Consider the following 6,773-nt stretch of genomic DNA (forward strand, 5'->3'; position numbering starts at 1 on the left):
TAGTTGTTGAAAGACATTTATTTCATTCATTCATTCATAGGCGGCCCTGAGAATCGAACCAGTGCTTCACACGCGCCGCGCCACGCGCCACCTCCGAGCCCCGCCCAGCCCTTATCTTGTATTTTATTAGAGTCGGGGCCTCCCTGAGTTCTGGGGCTGGCTTTGAACTCGTGTTCCTCCTGCCTCAGCCTCCCGGCTGCCGGGATGACAGGCGGGTGCCACCGCACCTGGCTTTTGTCATCATTTTTAAAAACGTTTTAAATAGGGCTGGGATGTGACTCAGTGGCAGAGCACTCGCCTGGCACATGGGAGGCCCTGGGTTTGATCCTCAGCATGACATAAAAATAAACAAAATAAAGGTGCGTGTCCATCCACAACTAAAACAAAATCTTGTTTGATTTTTTTAAAAAAAAAAACAAAACACCTTATTGACACAATTCACGTGCCACAGGGTCTATCTTTGTCCCCAGCACTGGGGCTGGAACCCCGCGCTCTCCCATGAGCCACACCCAGCCCGCGACGACCTATGCTGAGACAGGTCTGGACCCTGCCCATCTCCTGCTGGACGATAGGCCAGCCACCACACCTGGCTCCCGTCCCATTCTGAGGAACCGTCAGCTGCTGCTGACGTCACCATCACGGCACCACTTCACCTTGCACCAGGAGAATGAGCCCAGTGGGCGGAGGCCGACGTCCTCCTGCGGCTGAGCTGGCCGTCCCTGGCCAGTGGCTGCTTTGCCCCCCGCCCAGCCTCCCTCAGGGCAGGCTCCCCAGCCAGGCCCCCAGCGAGCCTTCTCTCAGAACCCCAGAGCCCAGACCTGCTGAGGGGGCACCTCCCTGGGGCTGGGCAGGTCCCCCTCCCTCTGAGCAGGTCACTCCGTGGCACTGACCAACAGAGGAGCTGGGTCTCCCAGGACGGGAGAGAAGCGGGGCTGCCCTTCACCTCCCAGGGCCTTTCTCCAGGGCGGCCCTGGGCTTCCCCATGGGTCAACAGATGGGGTGAGGGCCAAGCTGCCCGCTGAACAGGCCGCCACGATGGCGCTGCGCCTCCCGCCCCCGAGTTCACTGGCCCTGTCTTCCTGAGTGCCAGGGGCTGTGCCAGGGCTTGCCGCGCGGGAGCCCCCTTGGCCACCACCACTCGTGCCCCTCCGTGTGTGAGGCGGGGTCTTACTAAGCTGCTCAGGCTGGCCCCAGGCCCTGGGCTCCCCTGGCGTTGCTGTTGCTGCCGTAGCCTGCAAGTGGCTGGGACCACAGACGTGTGACGCTGCTGAGGCAGGAGGGTCCAAGGTCAAGGTCAGGCCCAGCCACCTAGCCAGACCCAGAGCAACCTCTGGAGACCCTGCCTCAAAGTGACCTTTAAAAGGCCGGTGTAGGACAAGGACACCCGAGGGACACTGGCCTGGGCTGCGGGCCCAGTCAGTGGAGTGGCTGCGGCACTTCTTGTCCAGGTGCCCGGGAGTCGTGGCCCTGGCCTGGGGTTACTTCCCCGCTGGGGCACTTCCTGCAGCACCCAGACCTTCCAGAGCCTTCTCCTGCCGCCAAGGGCATGAGTGGCACCCCTTGGGTATCCGAGGATGTCACCGGGCAGGAACAGGAACCTGCCCTGCTTTGCCAAGCTTTTGATTTTTTTAATGAGCACTTTTTTACACAATATCTTTATTTTGTTTATTTATTTTTATGTGGTGCTGAGGATCCAACCCAGGGCCTCCCACGTGGGAGGCCTAACAATCCCAGCGGCTCAGGAGGCTGGGACAGGAGGATGGAGAGTTCAAAGCCAGCCTCAGCAAAAGTGAGGCGCTAAGCAACTCAGTGAGACCCTGTCTCTAAATAAAATACAGAAAAGGGCTGGGGACGTGGCTCAGTGGTCGAGTGGCCCTGAGTTCAATCCCTGTACCTCTCCAAAAAAATAATAAAATAAATACAAAATGCAAAGGGCCAGGGGAGCGCTGTACCTCTCCAAAAAATAATAAAATAAATACAAAATGCAAAGGGCCAGGGGAATGCCAGTGGGTGGCGCCCCCTGGGTTCCCTCCCCAGGACTGGGAGAGGGGAAAACCACTAAATGAGCAACAACAGTTGTTCAAAAACTGACGCCAGGGGGTGGGGCTGGGCTGGGGCTCCGTGGTGGGGGCTGTCCGGCAGGGGCGAGGCCCTGGGTTCCATTCTCAGCATCAGCACCGCATATAAATAAATAAAATAAAGGTCCATCCACGATTTTAAAAATGTTTTAAAAAAAGAAGCAATAACAGTGTTCAAAAGTGAAGAGGAAGCTTGTGACCACCGCCATGTCACCTAGTGGGGCAGGAAGTGCCAGGAGCTGCAGAGCCACCGCGAGCAGCTGATTAGTACAGTCGTCACGCGTGACAGAACTTGGGAACCGGAGGGGCGCAGGCAACCTGCCACCTGGGGCCTACAAGTAGCACTTTGCTGTGCTGTGTTTTGGGGTGACATTGGGGTGAAACCCAGGGCCTGGTGCAGGATGGTCACGTGCTCGCCCAGAGTTGCACCCCAGACTACTTCCTCCAATTTCATTTCAAAGTCAGCTGCAGGCGTCACCCCACTTCCCAAAGCACCTCAGCACACAGGGCGGACCCGGCGGGCGCGGGACACACCTGGGCTGCAGCCTGGAGGCGAGGCTCATGCAGAGCCAGTGCCGGCTCCCGCCGGGCGGCCAGCTCCTGCCCAGGGGCTCAGCCTGCAGCCACACACCCCTCAGGCCTGGGCCCCAGTCCAGCGCGGGCCTCCCTGGCCCAGGGACAGTCCATGGTCCTCTCTTCCAGCTCCTGAGACCCCAGGGAGAGTCCCCATCCCCTCTCCAGCTCCAGGGCCAGCAGCGCAGCGTCTTCCAGGCCCTCTGACCTTGACCCTGCTCCTCCTCTCAGCAGGACCCTGTAGTGACCCTGGGTGGCCAAAGCTCAAGACCCTCCCCTGGTCATACCTGAGTCCCTTCTCCCCAGGAGGTGACATGTTCACAAATCCTGGTAATTAGGACATGGCATTTCAGAGGGCCCTTATTCACCAAACTCCATGAATCGCTTTTTTTTTTTTTTAATTCTTTTTTCAGTTGTGAAAGCCGGGCTCTGGCCCCCACTGCCACCCCTGCCCGCCGGCCGCACCACCACCTCCGGGATGCACCCAGAATGCCTGCCGCCACCCCTGCTGCCAGGGCCACGCCCTCCACAGCTCCCTGCGCCCTCAGGCACCTCCCACCAGATCCAGGTTGGCCCTGGGTCCCTGGCAGGATGCACGGGTGACCCCTCTGTCATCCAGAGCGTTAACCGGTGTGGCCGGCCAGTCGGGGGCTGCCCGTGCACAGTGCCACAACAGCTCCTGGGTGAGAGGGAAGGGCTGCAGACCCCTCCCCCCAGCCCACCTGCTCCGCTAGGTGACCCTGTGGCCTCGCCCCTGGGTGGGTGACTCTGCCCCCAGGGATGCAGACAATGGATGTTGGGGGCACTGGTGGCCATCATGACAGGGGAGCTCTTGGCCTGGAGGGTAGAGGCTGGGGACTCTGCTCGGCACCTCAGGGCCCAGCACACCTCCCCCAGCGTCCACCCGGAATTCACTCTCTGATGCTGGCAGTGGGCGGGCCGGGCCAGGCGGACGTGGCAGGGTCCTCAGGGTGCTGGAGGAAGCCTCCCGAGCCGCGGCGGCTTTGGTGTCTGTGACCTGGGGGTGGCCAGAGGCCAAGGGGAGCAGCTGCAGGGTTCCCATGCAGTATCCAGGTCACTCCTGCTTCCTGGGCTGCTGCGAAAAGGTCCTCAGGAAAGCAGGCCTGGCGCCGGGCCCCATCCGAGTCGGTGACGCCGGGCCCCGGCCACTGCAATCCACCCGCCTGCTCTGACCCCAAACGCCAGTCTCCATTTGTTTTTCACCAAGTGACTCTATTTCTTTTCACCCACAGAGATTCCAAACTAAAGTGGTTTTGGCCAGCGACTGGACCAAGTCTGCCAAGGAGAGACAGCCCTGCCCACCCCCGCTTCCGGGAAGCTTCTGGGCTCCATGTGGCCAGGTGTGACCCAAAGGTCACTCCAGAGCTTGCCTTGCCATGCAGAGTGCCCCATTGGGCCAGACGGTCCCAGGGGTCACTTTCTGGCCTGAGTCATGGAGGGTAAGCAGGCCACAGCCCCGTGACCAAGGCTGGCCATTGGCAGGCCCAGATTCTGCACACCTGGCCCAGAATTGTCCATCTGCCTGCCCTGGGGAGCTGTTCAGAGGTCAAAAAACAGATCTCAAAACCCACAGGCTGGGCCGGACCGTGGCTTGGGGTGGAGCACTCGCCTAGCAATGGGGGGCCCTGGGGTCACCCCAGCACTGAAAAGGAAGAACCCGAAATAGCAAAGGTCCTCACCTCCTCCAAGGCAGGCCCAGCCCTGCCCAGGGCCAGCTGCTAGGAGCACACATTGAACATGAGATGTACTCTGGGCAGAGAGCCCCACGACGGACGGACGGTCAGCAAAGACCACCTACTTTCTATGCTCTCCACCACCCCCATTCTCCACAACTTCTTGATAAGATGCACGTCCCCCAAACGATTCTCTAGTGGCCTAACCTCTGCTTTCCCAGTCGTACCACTGTCCTCTGACTGGTGTTCCCCCCACGGAAGGGTACCTGGAGGCACCAGCCACCTCCCACCGGAGACTACTTCCATGGGTCTGCAGTCACTTGAGGCCCCTTGGGGAAGGTTGAGTCTAACTCAAACAGGCCTGGAATACAGTGAGAGCCCAGCATTGCCAGACACGGGACAGGCCGGAGTGGCTGCCACCCCACGTAAATCCCCAGAGTTCCCGTTTGTGTTTAAACCATGGCAGGTGTGATGGGCACCATCATCCCAGCAACTCGGGGGGCTGAGGCAGGAGGACAGCAAGTTCCGGGCCAGCCTCAGCAACCTAGCAAGGCCCTCTTTCAACATAAAAAGGGCTGGGATGTGGCTTGACGGTAAAGTGTCCCTGGGTTCAATCCCACTCCCCCCAAAAAAAGATCAACACTAGGGCTGAGGCTCAGCAGTGGGCACCCCAAAACAACTTTTATTTATTTATTTTTCAATTCATTTATCAATTTATTTTTATTTTTGGTACTAGGGATTAAACCAGGAATATTTTACCACCAAGCCACATCCCCAGCACTTTTTTTTTGTACCAGGGATTGCACTCAGGGGCACTCGACCACTGAGCCACACCCCAGCCCTATTTTGTATTTTCTTTAGAGACAGGGTCTCACTGAGCTGCTCAGCGCCTCGCTGATGCTGATGCTGGCTTTGAACTCTCAATCCTCCTGCCTCAGCCTCCCAAGCCACTGGTATTACAGGCGTGTACCACCACGCCTGGCTAAGCTCCTTATTTTTGATGTTGAGACAGAATCTTGCCAAATTGCTCAGGGTCTCACTGATTTGCTGAGGCTGGCCTAAACTTGTGGTCCTCCTGCCCTGGTCTCCCCAGTAGCTAGGATTACAGGCATGAAACACCAAGCAAGGTCTTATTGCTTTGCTAGCAAAGGAGAAACACCAGGAACTCTTGTCCCAAAGGCTATGATTCTGCCCATCAGCTGAAACAGGGTCCTTCCTTCTTCCCTCCCTCCCTCCCTCCCTCCCTCCCTCCAGGCTAGGGCTGGGGATCTTGCTCAGTGATAGAGCATGTGTGAGGCTCTAAGCTCAATTCCCAACACCAAAATAATCAAAGTAGGACCTGAAAAACAAAGTGGGCCTTGCAGGAAGTAGTATTTTGTTTTTTGGAGGGGAGGGTTGCTGAAAGTAACATTTAGTTTATACATAAAACAGGAACTATTTTACTGAATTTAACTTTGAAGTGTTTTTGCTTGGTAAGTCCAAGTTTTAGTCTACACACGAAATACGTTCTGAATTTAACCACACCAAGTTCCACCTTTGCTCCTTAAATGCAGACTGTAATTCACACATGAAATACGTTCTGAATTTACCTAGGAGGTAAGATATTCTTGCTTAAGTCTAGGTTGTAGTTCTCACACAAATTACTTCACCAAACTTAACTGCAAAAGGATGAACAAATCCAAATTTTGGTTCATACACACTCTGAGTTGTAATTTTGCTTGGGGCACATTGTGGTCCACACACACTAAATCCTTCTGAATTTATCTGTGCCAAGTACGATTTTTGCCAACGTCCAAATTCTACACGAAAACTTCACCAGCTTAGCGTATCTAACAGTTCTTCTCTAAATTGTGATAAATTGTGAGCTGTTTCCAAACAAGAGGCATCAGGGGCACAAGGATCGCGGATTACCACAAGGTCACTGACCAAAGTGAGTCCCTGCTATGGGGGATGGGAGTCCTGAGACCCCCCAAAGACCTCGGGGCCTGTGTCGCGCAGAGCCACCGAGGCGGGGTGATCCCGATGGGTGACGGGACCCCAGAGGAGACGACGGGGGACCAGAGGGACACGCGGCCACCGAGAGGGCCCCAGAAAACGGGCGACGCGCGCCCCCGCCCCAAGGCCAGGCTGTGGTGACGGCGTGGGGGCGGGGCGTATAGCGCGCACCCGATGCCACGGTGGCTCCGCCCCTCTCACGCCCGTAGATGACGCTGGCCGCAGGGGGTGGGACCCGAAACGAATCGACCAATTCTTGTCACGGACTTGCCAGCGGCCCTCGCCCTCTACCAATCAGACGCCGAGGAGGGCGGGAGTACCTGGTTCTCCCGGCAGCCCGCGGCTCCGCCCCCTCGTGCGGCTGCGTTTGCGACGGCGTGGGGGGCGTGGCCTAAATGCGACGCCTATAAAGGTGGGAGGCGGCAGCGGCGCC

This window comes from Ictidomys tridecemlineatus, chromosome 2, assembly GCF_052094955.1.
Source record: "Ictidomys tridecemlineatus isolate mIctTri1 chromosome 2, mIctTri1.hap1, whole genome shotgun sequence".
NCBI classification, from domain to species: Eukaryota; Metazoa; Chordata; class Mammalia; order Rodentia; family Sciuridae; genus Ictidomys; species Ictidomys tridecemlineatus.